We start from the raw sequence: 18,567 nt of genomic DNA on the forward strand, positions 1-18,567 counted from the left end.
TCGGATTAACTCTTTTCAAAGACAATTTATCGACTTAGACGTAAATATCAGTCAGTACTAGAACACAGTACTTCAACCCAAAACGAGTAAAGGAGAACATAAGGCACGAATGCTGAACGATTTAAATTCCAGGAAACACCCTGTGCACTGTATGAATACGATTGGTGATTTGTTGACGTTTGAAGCATTCGACATGAATTGTATAGGTTGTTTTTGAGATCCAAGACTACGATCGAGTACTAACAGAATACGAGCACGATGACAACGTCTACGTTGAAATTGACTAATAGCAACATACATTGAAATAAATTATAACTATGACCAGAAATGACAAATACCAAATAATTTTTCTACAATTCGCATTTAAATGTCGGCATCATCACAGAACTTGACACTATGCGCTTACTACTCAAACCGGAATGTTAGAAATATGTTACTAGAGTGGAGAAAAGATGTGGCAGGAATCCCTTGTGCCACTGACCACGCTATTTCTGATTGCTGACATTACATAATAAACACAGTAGATAACCATACGGAGGAATAGTTGAACATGACTTGAAAGTGTGCTTTACCTTATTTAAGATTTATTGGTGTAAATCACATTGTAATCTGACCTTTGGATAGAGAACTATTAAAATTTATGTAGAGTGTTAGTGTTGGCATCCGCTGGGTCGCGCGACGGCGGTTGGTTGGTTGGTTGGTTGGGGGAAGGAGACCAGACAGCGAGGTCATCGGTCTCATCGGATTAAGGAAGGACGGGGAAGGAAGTCGGCCGTGCCCTTTGAAAGGAACCATCCCGGCATTTGCCTGGAGCGATTTAGGGAAATCACGGAAAACCTAAATCAGGATAGCCGGACGCGGGATTGAACCGTCGTCCTCCCGAATGCGAGTCCAGTGTCTAACCACTGCGCCACCTCGCTCGGTGCGACGGCGGAATGCAACCATTGTGTCACAGTGGGTAGCTGAGGGCCGGGGAACGTGCAAGTCATTCAGGTGACGGCTCGGAGCGTGGTGTCGGAAGTTTTGGTGTCTTGGCAGAAGTATAAGACGGGACAAAGCTGAAGGTGAGGCACAGTTTGCGGAAACAGACACAACAAGAAGTAATAGGACTTTTGCTCGAGCTTTGAAGCCAGTGAAAGGAGAGAGAGAGACCACCCAGAAAAATACGTTTTTCAGTAATTGCTGAACTCATAAAATTGTTTTAAGCAGGCGCACGAAATAGCTGACACAGAAGGAACTAGCGTTGTACTAGAGATTATCAAAAGTGTAAATATTACGACAGTGGCTTGCCTGATGTCACAGTCGACAGAAAAGTTGTAAATATTGCGCAGGCGGAATGCTTAGGGTGTTGATTGTGACAGGAGTTCTGTCTGATGGCAGTTCCACCACAGTGACGCAGTAATCTTTGTCACTGCTCTTTTAATGTTGATAAAGTCTGAATATTGTTAGTCGTATAGGCATTGACCTTTCGACAGTATGCTTTTGATTACTTACACGTTGATACTGTAAATCAACAAAGCTTATGTCTTCTCGTTTCTTCATCTGTGCCTCGGGCATGGATGTGTGTGATATCCTTAGGTTAGTTAAGTTTAATTAGTTCTAAGTTCTAGGCGACTGATGACCTCAGAAGTTAAGTGCCATGGTGCTCAGAACCATTTGAACCTCAGAAGTTAAGTATCATAGTTCTCAGAGCCATTTGAACCATTTGAACTTCATCTGTCAGCCTGCTAACGGTTAGTCAACACGGTGCTCACTACCTCGTTGTGAACTTTCTCAGCGTAGTATTAAATCGACGCTAATGACCTTCTGGTCGCAACTGTGGAGATAGGTTGTTTTACATCTTGTAGATTATTGTTTGACTTGCTGCCAAAAAGATTCATAACTATCCTGACGTTTTGTTTCCATGTCTCACTAGTCAGCATCAGTGATTGTACAAAGGAGTCACTATGTAACTGAAAGCAGAAGCAGCTTTAGCCAGTCAGAATCAACATATGGTGTCTGTGAATTCTAGAGTGTGTGGACCGTATCTTGCGTTTTTCTTGTGGTTCATATACACCAAACAGTCCAGACTAGCTATTTATTTACATGATTATATACCAACCTCGCCCGGAGTTGGATGGCTTAATCAGGTCAAACTAGTTATAATGCAGCATAAGAACAACTACATAAAAAATGAGGGCAGATTAGGTTAACGGGTTAAGGACATGCCGACCGACTTCAAGTAAACCGAGGGAAAAGCTTGGTCTGTGTTATCGCTCGGTTTCTGAGATGCAGTTCTGTATCTGTATAGCAGTAACTTTTAATAAAGTCAACAGGGAAGGGAAAGAATGTTACAAATTGGTATGTGGTGTTGCCAGGAAATGGAATTGAATGTTTCTGTGCAATGAATGAGTGTGATAAGATCATAGAGAGTTCTCCAAGAAGCAGGTTTCGTTTAGAAAGCATTACTGAAAGGGAACAGCTCGAGGTTTGTTTGCCCCTTAAAAGTCAGAAAGGGAGCCCAGCCCATGTACCTTAGCCCATGTGTTTTAGCTTTATGATCGTCTTCAAGTCAAAAACATGTTCACGTAGTCCTGACGCAGCCTGTGGCACATGCCCTGTCGACATTGGCTTGCATTTCTGAAAGAACGCAACGGGATGGCGACTCACCAAGGCAGCGATGGCGGTCTATGCGTGTGTGAGTGATGCGGGAAAGAATACAAGCTAAGCTCTCTAAATGTCTCCCAACTTTTGGAGACAATAATTTGTAAACCTTCAGCACAGAATATACCCCCTATGTCAAGGGGCGACTTCGAGGACATTCTTGATATGGACGACATGGACCTTCAGCACAGAATATACCCCCTATGTCAAGGGGCGACTTCGAGGACATTCTTGATATGGACGACATGGACCTTCAGCACAGAATATACCCTCTATGTCAAGGGGCGACTTCGAGGACATTCTTGATATGGGCGACATTAGGAGGGACCTGAGTAGTAGTGATGTTTTCAGACTGAACGTATACTCTATGCAAGTATCACATGGTTTGAGTAGCTCAGGTCCAAAGAGGACCACTTCTACTCGAACTGAGCTATTCAGTATCTGATGATCCTGATGGTGAGAATGTTCTTGATATGGACGGAAGTAGGAGCGAATTTAGTAGCACTGATGTTTTCACACTAGACATATACTCTATGCAAGTATAACATGGTTTCAGTAGCTCAGGTCCAAAGAGGACTACTACTACTCGAACTGAGCTATTCAGTATCTGATGATCCTGATGATACGTGAGGACAGAATCAATTGAGGAACAATTATCTCCAAATATGAAACCTGATGGGTAAAATGTGTTGATGTTGACTTCAATCGATGCATAAGTAACTTCAAATCCAAATTTCAAAAGGAACATGCTAATTTAAACTTCAGTGAAGAATACATAACTGATAATATACGAAGTCCTGTTCTGACAGAAATTTCGTAGTTGTATTCGGAAGTGCAAGAGGACTTTGAGAACCAGTTTGTGCAATACGGAGTTCAGCTGGATGAGCATCTTAATTCATAGTTTAAGACCATTACTTAAAAGGTAGACACAGTACTCTACATTGTGTGCACAAACTGTGAACAAAGTGCATGAGAGTCCGATCTACAGAATTCAGGAAAGTTGGAAGCCCATGAAGACGTCTGTCGCACTTTCACTGAGCAATTAGAGATAAAGAAATATATACACGACAAGGCTGTGTACATAGAGCTGACTAATGTAAGTAATACTATGATATACGATTAGCGTACTAGTATTAGTAATCATGTAACCACGATCACAAGCTGGAAGCTAAGAGGAAAGTGACTGAGTCGTTTCGAAAGGAGCAACTTGTATGTTATCATGCTGGGGTGAGAAACTGGTCGAAAGTGGCCTAGAAATGTTAAAGCTTTCTCATAATGTAGTACAACATTCGCCTGTAACCATAGCAGACGTCGCAAGTTTAATTATTTTGATCCGCAAAGTGATGTGTTCCCAAAACTGTTCATATGTAAATTTATGGACTTGTTGGCAGTATGTTTGTTGGCACAGGAAGAAATCTCTTTTGTAGTCGGAGATCTCAAAATGTACATTATTCTTAGGGAGAATGACGATGCAAATGCTTGTGCCAGTTTGAAAGAGTTTTCTCAAAATTTACTAAAGTGATATTGGTTTTCAGAGTTTGAAAGAGACTTGGTTGCAGATTTCTAATGAGGAAATAGTTTCCAGCCAGATTGTGCAACCATGAAAATATTCTGAAAGTACTAGGGGAAGCATATTGGCACAGGATTGTCTACAGAACTGTTTGCCACAGGCATTGCGTGGATGTTGCATTTCTACACTCATAGGGAGTTGATTCCAGTGGCGTAAGACAATTAGGAGAATTAAGTTCCTGGTCAAGAGAAATTCGCTCGTATCAAATATAGGCCTTAATTGTTGTTGTGGTCTTCATCCTCGGAGTGTAGCGGCAGTGGAGAGTCTGGTGCGTCGCATGGTACACCCCAGGTGTACATGCTTCACCCACTGTCCCTGCTGTCGAGACATCTTTGCGGGTACCGGGCGCGGTTGGGCCACCCTCTCCCCAAGGGGAGTGGCGGGTTCAGCGGCGTTCGCGGCGCACGAGGAGGGTAAATGTGGAGGCTGGCCGTGTGGCATCGCCCGTTCTGCGTGTGAGTGGACATGTGGCCGCTCCTTCAGCAAGGTCCGAGCAGGCACACGGGGGGGAGGGGTTTATTAGTTATTGGGAGCTCTAACGTTAGGCGGGTGATGGAGCCCCTTAGGGAAATAGCGGAAAGGTCGGGGAAGAAGGCCAGTGTTCACTCTGTCTGCTTGCCGGGGGGTCTCATCCGAGATGTGGAGGAGGCCCTGCCGGCGGCGATAGAGAGCACTGGGTGCAACCGACTGTAAATTGTTGCTCATGTCGGCACCAATGACTCCTGCCGTCTGGGTTCAGAGGTCAATCCTCAGTTCGTACGGGCGGTTGGCGGAATTGGTGAAGGCGGAAAGCCTCGCTCGCGGGGTGGAATCAGAACTAACTATTTGTAGTATCGTTCCCAGAACAGATCGCGGTCCTCTGCTCTGGAGCCGAGTGGAAGGCTTAAACCAGAGGCTCAGACGATACTGCGGAGATCTGGGGTGCAAATTTCTCGACCTCCGCTATCGGGTGGAGAAACGTAGGGTCTCCCTGAATAGGTCAGGCGTGCACTACACGCCGGAAGCGGCTACAAGGGTAGCGGTGTACATGTGGAGTGCACATGAAGGTTTTTTAGGTTAGAGAATTCCCTCCCTAGGCCCGACAAGACGCCTCCTGAGACGCGGCAAGGAGTAGGCAAAATACAACAGGAAATAACAATATTAATGTGCTAATAGTAAACTGCAGGAGCATCTATAGAAAGGTCCCAGAACTGCTCTCATTAATAAATGGTCACAACGCCCACAACAGAAAGTTGGCTGAAACCAGACGTAAACAGTAATGAAATCCTAAACTCAGATTGGAATTTATACCGCAGAGACAGGCTGGACAGCGAAGGGTGAGGCCTGTTTATAGCGATACGAAGTGCAATAGTATCGAAGGAAATTGACGGAGATCCGAAATGTGAAATAATTTGGGTTAAGGTCACGGTTAAAGCAGGCTGAGACATGGTAATTGGATGTCTCTGTAGGCCCTCTGGCTCAGCAGCTGTTGTGGCTGAGCACCTGAAGGATAATTTGGAAAATATGTCCAGTAGATTTCCCCACGATGTTATAGTTCTGGGTGAAGATTTTAATTTGCCGGATGTAGACTGGGAGACTCAAACGTTCATAACGGGTGGCAGGGACAAAGAATCCAGTGAAATTTTTTTAAGTGCTTTATCTGAAAACTACCTTGAGCAGTTAAACAGAGAACCGACTCGTGGCGATAACATCTCGTATTAGACCTTCTGGTGACAAACAGACCCGAACTATGTGAAACAGTTGACGCAGAACAGGGAATTAGCGATCATAAAGCGGTTACTGCATCGATGATTTCAGCCGCAAATAGAAATATTAAAAAAGGTAGGAAGATTTTTCTGTTTACCAAAAGTGACAAAAAGCAGATTACAGAGTACGTGACGGCTCAACACAAAAGTTTTGTCTCAGGTACAGACAGTGTTGAGGATCAGTGGAAAAAGTTCAAAAACATCATACAGTATGCGTTAGATGAGTATGCGCCCAGCAAGGTCGTAAGAGATAGAAAAGAGTCACCGTGGTACAACAACCGAGTTAGAAAACTGCTGCGGAAGCAAACATAAACATAGCCAAAGCCTTGCAGACAAACAAAAATTACGCGAAGCCAAATGTGGTGTGAGGAGGGCTATGCGAGAGGCGTTCAATGAATTCGAAAGTAAAGTTCTATGTACTGACTTGGCAGAAAATCCTAAGAAATTTTGGTCTTATGTCAAAGCGGTAGGTGGATCAAAACAAAATGTCCAGACATTCTGTGACCAAAATGGTACTGAAACAGAGGATGACAGACTAAAGGTCGAAATACTAAATGTGTTTTTCAAAGCTGTTTCACAGAAGAAGACTGCACTGTAGTTCCTTCTATAGATTGTCGCACAGATGACAAAATGGTAGTTATCGAAATAGACGACAGAGGGATAGAGAAACAATTAAAATCGCTAAAAAGATGAAAGGCCGCTGGACCTGATGGGATACCAGTTAGATTTTACACAGAGTACGCGAAGGAACTTGTCCCCCTTCTTGCAGCGGTGTACCGTAGGTCTCTAGAAGAGCGTAGCGTTCGAAAGGATTGGAAAAGGGCACAGGTCATCCCCGTTTTCAAGAAGGGACGTCGAACAGATGTGCAGAACTATAGACCTATATCTCTAACGTCGATCAGTTGTAGAATTTTGGAACACGTATAATGTTCGAGTATAATGACTTTTCTGGAGACTAGAAATCCACTCTGTAGGAATCAGCATGGGTTTCGAAAGAAACGGTCGTGTGAAACCCAGTTCGCGCTATTCGTCCACGAGACTCAGAGGGCCATAGACACGGGCTCCCAGGTAGATGCCATGTTTCTTGACTTCCACAAGGCGTTCGATATAGTTCCCCACAGTCGTTTGATGAACAAAGTAAGAGCATATGGACCATCAGACTAACTGTGTGATTGGATTGAAGAGTTCCTAGATAACACAACGCAGCATGTCATTCTCAGTGGAGAGAAGTCTTCCGAAGTAAGAGTGATTCCAGGTGTGCGGCAGGGGAGTGTCATGAGTCCGTTGCTATTCACAATATACATAAATGACCTTGTGGATGACATCGGAAGTTCACTGAGGCTTTTTACAGATGATGCTGTGATGTATCGAGAGGTTGTAACAATGGAAAATTGTACGGAAATGCAGGAGGATCTGCAGCGAATTGACGCATGGTGCAGGGAATGGCAATTGAATCTCAATGTAGACAAGTGTAATGCGCTCCGAATACATAGAAAGATAGATCCCTTATCATTTAGCTACAAAATAGCAGGTCAGCAACTGGAAGCAGTTAATTCCATAAATTATCTGGGAGTACGCATTAAGAGTGATTTAAAATGGATGATCATATAAAGTTGATCGTCAGTAAATCAGATGCCAGACTGAGATTCATTGAAAGAATCCTAAGGAAATGCAATCCGAAAACAAAGGAAGTAGGTTACAGTACGCCTGTTCGCCCACTGCTTGAATACTACTCGGCAGTGTGGGATCCGTACCAGGTGGGGTTGATAGAAGAGACAGAGAAGATCCAACGGAGAGCAGCGCGCTTCGTTACAGGATCATTTAGTAATCGCGATAGCGTTACGGAGATAATAGATAAACTCCAGTGGACGACTCTGCACGAGAGACGCTCAGTAGCTCGGTACTGGCTTTTGTTAAAGTTTCGAGAACATACGTTCACCGAAGAGTCAAGCAGTATATTGCTCCCTCCTATATATATCTCGCGAAGAGACCATGAGGATAAAATCAGAGAGATTGGAGCCCACACTGAAGCATACCGACAATCCTTCTTTCCACGAACAATACGAGACTGGAATAGAAGGGAGAACCGATAGAGGTACTCAGGGTACCCTCCACCACACACAGTCAGGTGGGTTGCAGAGTATGGATGTAGATGTAGATGTAGATCCCAGAGAGTGGTTTGATGCAGCTCTCCATGCTACTCTATCCTGTGCAAGGTTCTTCATTTCCCAGTACCTACTGCAACCTACATCCTTCTGAAGCTTCTTTCCACGAACAATACGAGACTGGAATAGATGGGAGAACCGATAGAGGTACTCAGGGTACCCTCCATCACACACCGTCAGGTGGGTTGCAGAGTATGGATGTAGATGTAGATGTAGATCCGAGAGAGTGGTTTGATGCAGCTCTCCATGCTACTCTATCCTGTGCAAGGTTCTTCATCTCCCAGTACCTACTGCAACCTACATCCTTCTGAAGCTGTTTAGTGTATTTATCTCTTGGTCTCCCTCTACGATTATTACCCTCCACGCTGCCTTGCAATACTAAATTGGTGATCTCTTGCTGCCTTAGAATATACCCTACCAACCGATCCCTTCTTCTAGTCAAGTTGTGCCACAAATTTCTCTTCTCTCCAATTAATTAGAGCAATGTACGTTTGGAGCACAGCATTGTAAGATAGTGAAACATGGACTGTGAGAAGAGTGGATAATAAGAGAATCTAAGCATTTGAGATGTGGTGCTACAGAAGAACGTTGAAAACTAAGTGGACGATAAGTTAAAGAATGAGGAGGATCTCCGCAGAATCGGCGAGGAAATTAATGTAAGGAAAACACTGACGAGAAGAAGGGACAGGATGATAGGACATGTGTTAAGACACATGGGAATGACTTCTATGCCACTAGAGGAAGCTGTAGAGGGTAAAAGCAATAGGGGAAGACAGAGACTGGTATACATTCAGCAAACAATTGAGGACTTAAAGGTGGATGTCTTACAATGCGTTACTGAATGGGAGGCACTATGAACGGGAGGGATATGCCAATTGTCAATTTCACTGGACCCATTACGTTAACCAGTGTCTCGGTTTGAGATTGACCAGAGAGTGGTAGGCCCTAGGTCTCAGCATTTAGAGGAAATTTTGCAATGAATAACACATGTTTCCGAGAAAACGCAGTGTGAAACGGTGACCCCACAGTTGACTTCGGTGGTGTGAGTCAGGTGCGCTCAAATGGTGCTCTAGCTGGCTCAGTAATCCAGACGATGGAGCGTTCTAGTGACCCTTCTTGGGGTGGAGACCTTGCTGAGTGGCTACGAGGGACATGAGCGGATAAGAACTTGAAAGCTGTGTTGCATGGCATGGTATAACCTACAATGTGCTACTTCGATGTACCTCTAAATTTTTGATGAGCTTTGAGCGGATAACCTGTACGACATTGCAAGGCCATGTAATAAAAGAAGAATCTAATGCTTTAGGATCAGAAGGTAGTGAAAATCTTTTAGTTTGCAAGTGTAGAAATTGTGGGCTCCTAAACAGAACTCAGTCCCTGAGGGTATTTTTGATCCGTCGTTACAACTACAAGGAAATGAGTGTTTTTCTCACAAGACGCGTTTCGATTTATTGAAGTAATACATTATCAGCAGTCTGTGATTAAAGATATTTACAATTTTATTGTCTTTAAGATCGAAATACAGTTCGTTAACAGTTTCTTGGTTTTCCGCCTGCATCAGGTAATGCCTTCTGCTATAAAGTCTTCCATTTCATTTTCATTAATCATATGGAATAGTTAATATTTGGTGTCACAATAAGAAAGAGAAGCTACAACATCCCCTACTGGTAAATGTACGTGGATGACAAAATACGCGTGATAATGAACCTATATATAAAGGACACCAAGTACACAAATACGTAAACTTCACGATAGAACAAGAACAAGAGAACACTCTTAACTTCCTAGATATAACTATCAGAAAGGACAATCACAAAAATACATTTGACATATACAGAAAACCCACAACAAGTGATACTATCTTAAGTGCAACTTCAAGCTGCCGGCAGAATCAGAAACAGGCCCCAATCAGATATATGTTAAAAAGACAGGACAGGATCCGCCTGAATACTTCTGATTACCAAAAAGAACTGACCGTTATAAAACAAATAGCATTAAAAATGGACACAAATAAACACTGTTAGACAAACATAACAGAAAAATAAAGACACAAATGAAGAAAAAAAGCTAATCAAACCACACCGACACATACGACATTCACTACCACAAAAAATGCCATACAGTAACCTTCAATAACAAATTCACTCATATAATAGGTAACGTATTCAAAAAACTAGACATGAACATTGCTTACAAAATAAACAACTCAATACAAAAGCACATGCCAAAACTGAAATCAAAATCAGACTGTTACCAAAAATCTGGTATCTATCAACTCAGTTGCAGAGACTGTGAAACAATGTACAGTGGGATGACTGGCAGGACATTTGACATTAAATATAACGAGCACATGAGATCACTGAAATACGGTACAAACGATTCAACATAAGCAGATCGTATAAAACAGGAATACACAGACCAAGCACTATTGTAAAAAGTATGAACTTCTTAAGAATCCGTAAAGATAGACACCTCCTCCCTCTCCAAGAAAATTTTCACGCACACAAACCATTAACACAAAGTAAACAGTTGCTCAATGACGAACTAAGTATTAGAAACCAGACACTACATAAAATAATTGAAGAAATCAAATGAAACAGAAAATGGCCTTTTCCATCCTTTACCCTCTCCCGCTAAACCCCTTGCCCCCTTCCAATCTTCATTTCACTTCTCAGGCATCACCTTTTGCTTTAAATCGCTGTCCTTCACTCTAATATGCACTTACGCCCACTCATCTTTAATTCTCCCTCCTCCACTTATTCACCAATAAAGAAAACTTACCAATTAAAAAGATGTTTACTGTGCTGTCAAACACCAGTGAAACTGAAAATGGTGTTTTGGACCAATATGACAGTTTGTATCTGCTGGATACTCAGCGCTTATTAAACAAGAAAAGTGGATTTACAGTAATTTGAACGAGCTTACCTCTCTATCGGTGGTTCCTGCGTTCTAATGGCTTTTCAATTTATGAATCGATAACAAAACAAACTGAACTGTAGGATATTTCTCGCTTTCGAGCGCTTCAGTGGCTTCTTTGAATGGATCCAAAAATGTCACGAGTTCTTTTCCAGTTTTGCTGTTGTAACGACTAAGTTTTTCATGGAAGCTCTTCTCCGCAAGTATCTCCATGATTTTGTCGTAGTGGCTAACTACAGACTGTAGTATTGTAAATAAGTCTCCGTCTCTTGCTTAAAGCTTGTCTGTAATGAGTTGTTTTACTCATAAAACAAACAGTGTCTTTGACAGCATAAACGTGAAATAAACCACTGCAGTTTCATTCTTCAAATAATCATCATCGAAAACGTTTTTTGGGGCTACATTCAAAAGACGTGCAATATATGAATAACGCGGAAAGGATCGCAGTGCTGTGTACATCTTAGCGTCTCGCTCGGTGAAAAATGATATCTTATGAAATCTAAAGTTAATCAGAGGACTAATGCCCTCATCGGAGCACTAGAAAGGGAAATATGCTCTTGTTTGAAAGGCTATGACTTAAAAACGGGTTAGCAGATAGTTTGTTTAAGTGAAATTGAAATAACGAAAAACTGATTTTATATCTCAGACCAAATTTTACCTCCACAGAAATTTTGCATGTGTTTCAGTACTACAACATTAGGTACACGGAACTCTTCTGATGATAATAGAGACGCTTTACAGTATATTTCTCTGTGCTACGTTTCCACCTCACACCCGATTTCGCATGTATGAATAGGATAATTTTGAATCTCTTTATCTCGGAAATGAATAAAGATTTCGAGAAACTATCGAGATCAGGATATTAGGAATATATCGTAAAAAAATGCATCGATTTGTTGAGCGTAGCTGACATAGAAACTTGGCTCGTTTTTGGTACTCAAAAACCACTGTTTATGGTGTGTTTCTCGACAATGAATAAAGATTTTGGAAAACGGGAAGACGGTACTTCTGTATAAATGCCTACAAAATATAAATTTAAAAATCTGAGCAATTTGCTGTAGTTACTTATTATTTAGATTTCGCGCCACGCCGGGTTTTAAGAGTGTGTTTTAAGCGTACATGTAAGGTAACATTCAATCTCTATATCACGGAAGTATCAGAAAAATTTTCAAAGCTGTTCGTGATCGCGATCTTAGAAATATGTCATAAAAATTTCAGCGTCTTAGAATCTTCGCCTCGGTTTTGGTATGAAGAATAGTAAAAACACCTTTCCGTTTGGAGAGGGGGGGGGGGAGAAGGTATCTAACGAACAGCCTATGGACTAGTGGGGCCTCAATAAACCCGTTAAAGCCAACTGTAGACCACATCAAAATCAGAAATAACCAACCGATTTGATCCTTTTGCATAAGCAAGAGGAAGTGTATGATATTAGTTCTTTGACCCTGTAGTGTAGGATAGTGACATTAAGGCGATCCTCCTCTTGGGGATACAAATGGTCCCTAGTCCGACGGCTATCCAGAGCACGTGGTCTTACCTTCCTATCGCCAATAGAACCCGAGGTATGAGGCCCGGAATAATTCTGTTTTTATATGCGTCGTCGGACATATTACGTAGGGCATGCTGTCGCATGCGTACAAATAATGTTTCCTCAGTATAATTCATAATAAATTCCCCAGATTTTTCCTTCTCTGATAAGTTAGTTGTTGAAAATACCGTATCTGTCCAATCTTGATCTAAGTGTACAGTAACTGAAAGGTAACACCTTTCCGATATGGACCGGTCCACAATACGCGTACATGCATATGCTTTCACAGCAACGGACTGGACAATGCTTGGCGTCACGCTCGCCCATAGGCCTATTTCATTCGCTTGTCTTTCAGTATTTCGTGTCACTGTCGTAGGATGTGGCAGAAAATTGGAGCATCCCCTTTTCGAATTACGAACAGACGTTTACAAACCCCTTAAATAAACAACGAAATTCTCTATCAGATATTAACGTAAGAGGACGAAGATCCCTAGCACAGATTGCTATGCACTTTTTGGTTACAGAGTCTCTCTGAAACTGGTAGTGCGTCAGGATTTCCACTTTGTCATGTCCTGAAGATATTAATCTCTTCATATTTGTTGTAATGGAGCCGTAAGACCGTAGACCAGAGTAGGTATCACAGTATACGTAGCCAACATGACTTCCATCCTTAACAGTTACTAATTAAAATCCATCCCAAACATTCCTACGAACACCTACTCTTGCCCTCAGAATATACTTTTTCTAATTAAGTTTCCCTCTCATACTCTCCTTCGTCTCACGTTCGCGTGACATGATCCAGGAGTGACTAACTCACACGGGAACGTTCCTAAGTGTAAATAAACAATACTAATGACACTTGGCAGAGGTGAAGAGGGAAAAATAATGTGATACTTATTTCTTTTTCGTGTATAGTTTCAGCTTAAGTGGTAAAACAAATCCCCAAAACTAATTTGGCACATTAGGTTTAGAAGGAATATCTAGAAACAATAAAAAATGTTTTGCATACAAAAGTTGTTTTTCAAATAAAAGTTGATGAATAATTAACGTTCTTGAAAATTGTATAATCAACTATGGGAGCAATTTAAAGTTTTGTCGAACATCCCACCACCATTAATTAATTTTGAAAAATGATGAAATTTGATGCAACACAAATTCGACAAATTTTCAAGCCACATACATCCATGTGTAATAAAGCTGGTTTCTGAAATGCCATTTTGGCAAAAAAAAAAAAAAAAAAAAAAAAAAAAAGCTATACACAGTGTGCTGTCGGAGTATTTTATCATTCATAGTTAAAATAGTTTGCACCCATGGTATAGGGGTAGCGTCATTGACTCACAATCAAAACGTCTTCGCTCCCGGGCTCGAATCCCACCGCTGCTTAAATCTTGATTACAATCAGCATTGGTGGCCGACGACTTCCAGCGTAAGAAGTCATCCCTCATGCCCTTGTCCCAGGGTTGGGAAAACTGCCCCTAAACGTGGAGAGATCTGCGATGATCAACGGCATGAGGATGCAGAAGACAATGAATACCACTGCATTTAAGACACGTAACGTGTATCCACAGGACGTGTGGCCTGTAACTGAAGAAGTGTCATTGTGCTCTCTCTATTGGCAAAGGATACCGGAATAGTCCCCAATGCGGATCCCCGTCAGGGGACTGCCAAGGGGGAGGTTACCATGAGAAAAAGTTAGAATAATCAACGGAAGGTTAACGTTCTACGAGTCGGAGCGTGGAATGTCAGAAGCTTGACCGTGGTAGGTAAACTAGTAAATTTGTAAAGGGAAATGAAGAAGCTCAGTTTAGATGTAGTAGGAGTCAGTGAAGTGAAGTGGGAAGAAGGCAAGAATCTCTGGTCAGATGAGTACAGGGTAATATCAACGGCAGCAGAAAATGGTATAACAGGAGTAGGATTCGTTATGAATAGGAAGTGCGTTACTGTGAACAGTTCAGTGACAGGGTTGCTCTTATCAGAATCGACAGAAAACCAAAACGATAGTTCAGGTGTACATGCCGACGTCGCAGGCTGAAAATGAAGAGATAAAGGAAGTGTCAGAGGACACTGAAAGGGTAATGCAGTATGTAAAAGGAGATGAAAATCTAATAGTCATGGGGGACTGGATTGCATTTATAGAGGAAAGAGTAGAAAAAAAGGATGCAGGAGAATATTGGCTTGGGAAAAGGAATGACAGAGGAGACAGATTAATTGAGTTCTATAATAAAATTCAGCTAGTAATAGCGAATACTCACTTCAGGACACACAAGCGGAGGAGGTATGCTTGGGAAAAGTCCTGGTCGCAAGGGAAGATTCCACTTAGACTACATCATGGTCAGACAAAGGTTTCGAAATCAGATACTGGATTGTAAGGCGTACCCAGGAGCGGACATAGACTCAGATCACAATGTAATCGTGATGAAGAGTAGGCTGAAATTTAAGACATTAGTCAAGAAGAATCAATACCCAGAGAAGTGGCCTACGGAAGTACTAAGGAATGACGAGATGCGGTTGAAGTTCTCTATGGCTATATATACAGCAGCAATAAATAGCTCAGTAGGCAGTAAAGCTGAAGAGAAATGGACGTCTTTAAAAAGGGACGTCACAGATGTTGGGAAAGAAAACATAGGTACAAAGAAGGTGACTGCGAAGAAACCATGGGTAACAGAATAAATACTTCAACTGATCGATGAAAGGAGAAAGTATAAAAATGTTTCGGGAAACTCAGGAACAGAGAAAACAAGCCACTGAAGAATGAAATAAATAGGAAGTTCAGGGAAGCTAAGACGAAATGGCTACAGGAAATATGTGAAGAAATCGAAAAGGAAATGATTGTCGGAAGGACAGACTCAGATTACAGGAAATTCAAAACCACCTTTGGCGACATTAAAAGAAAGGGTGATAACATTAAAACTGCAATGAGAGTTTCACTGTTAAATGCAGAGGAGAGAGCGGATAGGTGGAAGGAATACACTGAAAGCCTCTATGAGCGGAAAGATTTGTCTGAAGTGATAGAAGAAGAAACAGGAGTCGATTTAGAAGAGATAGGGGATTCAATATTAGAATCAGATTTTAAAAGAGCTTTGGAGGACTTAAGATAAAATAAGGCAAAAGGAGATAGATAACATTCTATTATAATTTCTGAAATTATTCGGGGAGTGGCAACAAAACGATTATTCATGTTGGTATGTAGAATGTATGAGGCTGGTGACATACCATCTGACTTTCGGAAAAGCACCATCCACAAAATTTCGAAGATGGCAAGAGCTGTCAAGTGCGAGAACTACCGCACAATCAGTTTAACAGTTGATGCATCAAAGTTGCTGACAAGAATAACATACAGAGAAATGGAAAAGAAAACTGAGGATAGATGATGATCAGTTTGGGTTTAAGAAAGGTGAAGGTACCAGAGAGGCGATTATGACGTTGCAGTTAATAATGGCAGCAAGACTAAAGAAAAATCAAGACACGTTCATACGATTTGTCGATCTGGAGAAAGCGTTTGGCAATGTAAAATGGAGCAAGATGTTCGAAATTCTGAGTAAACTAGGGGTAAGCCATAGGGAGAGATGGGTCATATATAACGTGTACAACAGCCAAGAGGGAACAATAAGAGTGGATGACCAAATACTAAGTGATCGTATTAGATAGGGTATAAGTCAAGGATGTAGCCTTTCTCCCCTACCGTTCAGTGTGTACGTCGAGGAAGCAATGATGGAAATAAAAGAAAGGTTCAGGAGCGGAATTAAAATTCAAGGTGAAAGGATATCATTGATGCGATTCGCGGATTACATTGCTATCCTGAGTGAAAGTGACGAAGAATTACATGATCTGCTGGACGGAATGAACTGTGTAATGAATACAGAGTATGGATTGAGAGTAACTCGAAGAATGACGAAGGTAATGAAAAGTAGTGGAAATGAGAACAGCGAGAAACTTAACACCAGGAGTGATGGTCGCGAAGTAGATGAAATTAAGGAATTCTGCTACCTAGGCAGTAAAATAACCAATGGCGGACGGAGCAAAGAGGACATCAAAAGCAGACTAGCATTGGCAGAAAGGGTGTTTCTGGCCAAGAGAAGTCCATTAATATCAAACATCGGCCTTAATTCGAGGAAAAAATTTCTGAAAATGTACGTCTGGAGTACAGCATTGTATGGTAGTGAAACATGGACTGTGAGGAAACCGGAACAGAAAAGAGCCAAAGCATTTGATATGTGGTGCTACAGACGAATGTTGAAAAGAAGGTGGAGTGGTAAGGTAAGGAATGAGGATGTTCTACGCAGAATCGGAGCGGAAAGGATTACGTGGAAAACACTGATAAGGAGAATGAACAGGATGATAGGAAATCTGTTAATACATGAGAGAATGACTTCCATGGTACCAGAGGAACCTACAGAGAGCAAAACCTGTAGAGGAAGACAGTTATTTGAATACATCCAGCAAATAATTGAGTACATATGTTGCAAGTGCTACTTTGAGATGAAGAGGTTAGCACAGGAGAGGAATTCGTGGCTGGCCGCATCAAACCACTCAGAAAACTGATGACAAAAAAAGCTCTTATTATTTATTTTACTTAGATTTGTTTTATTTTTTCATGTTTCGATTCTTCACAAGTGACTGAAGGTTGGTGATATCTTGTCTCAAGTGTAGATTCACATGATAATCATTCAACAGAACTAGATCTGAAAATCTCCTCACAAAGTTCTTCAAACATCGAAAGCCGTGTATATCCCAAGGCTGTACTTAAAACTATCGAGCCCTTTGGGGTCACCAGACGAACAAGTTTCTCGTCCTCGGGTAGAACGCTCAAAACAGCTTTTTCACACTGACCACCTGCCTTTTCGTGGTTTAAGAAAAAATTAATTGCGAGCTTGGACCGAGAATTCGAGAAACTCTTTTTGAAGCCCAAATGTTCTTGCGACAGCGTCGAAATCTGATTAACAAACGTGTGACCAGGCCAAAATTTTCTTTCCCATGAGGGAAAATATCTGTATGATTGTTAGTTTCTTGGAGTTACCCTCTGGTACCATGAAAGTTATTCCCCAGCGCCTTAACACACTTTCTGTCACTGTGTACCGTGTGCTTGCCGGTGGTTCCTGTACTGCGGATGACCACCCGTTTCTTATCAGCTCACCTAATGTTCAACATCCTTCTGTAGCCTAACATCTCAAGCGCTTCAACTCTCTTCTGTTCTTTTTTTCCCACTGTCCATGTTTCACTTTCACTCAATACTGTGCTTCAAACGTGCATCCTCATAAATTCCTGCGTTGAATTAAGGCCCGTATTTGATACTGGTATGTTTCTTTTTGCTATAAATCCCCTCTTACTCTTGCTACGCTACTTTTTATGTTCTCCCGTACCATTCGGGTGTCTGGGCAAGGAATTTTGAGGAGGACGTTGTCATATGAAGAAATAAAACATAATACATAGCGAGGAATGTCAGATCCCTTATTTCGGTAGGTATGTTAGCTAATTTAAAGAGAAAATTGGCTAAATTGAATTTAGATATAGTGTGAATTAGTGAAGTGCTTTAGCAGGAAGTACAGGACTGCTGGTGAGGTGAGCACAGGACCTGAAACAAAAACTCCATTAAGAGTAATGCAGTACTATATATAATAGGAAATGAGAAAATAACACTACTATAATCTAATACGAACAGCAAAGTGAACGCATTATCGTAATCATGATAAGCATGAAGCTATTATCTATCACAGCAGTAAAAGTTCCTATGCCGACTGTCAGCACGGATGATGAAGAGACTGATAGAACAACGAGATCAAAGAAATTATTCAGATAGTAATGGGAGACGAAAATTTAATTGTAAGAGGGAATTCAGTTCAGTGATAATGAAAGGAAAAGAAAGATAAATAGCAGGGGAACCTAATCTGAGGGAAAGAAATTAAAGAGAAAGCGGCCTTACTGAATTCTGAAGAGAGCATATTTTAATAACGATTAATATTGGCTTAAACATCATTAGAGAATGTTTGCCACAATATTTAGTTG

This window comes from Schistocerca serialis, chromosome 1, assembly GCF_023864345.2.
Source record: "Schistocerca serialis cubense isolate TAMUIC-IGC-003099 chromosome 1, iqSchSeri2.2, whole genome shotgun sequence".
Lineage (NCBI taxonomy): Eukaryota > Metazoa > Arthropoda > Insecta > Orthoptera > Acrididae > Schistocerca > Schistocerca serialis.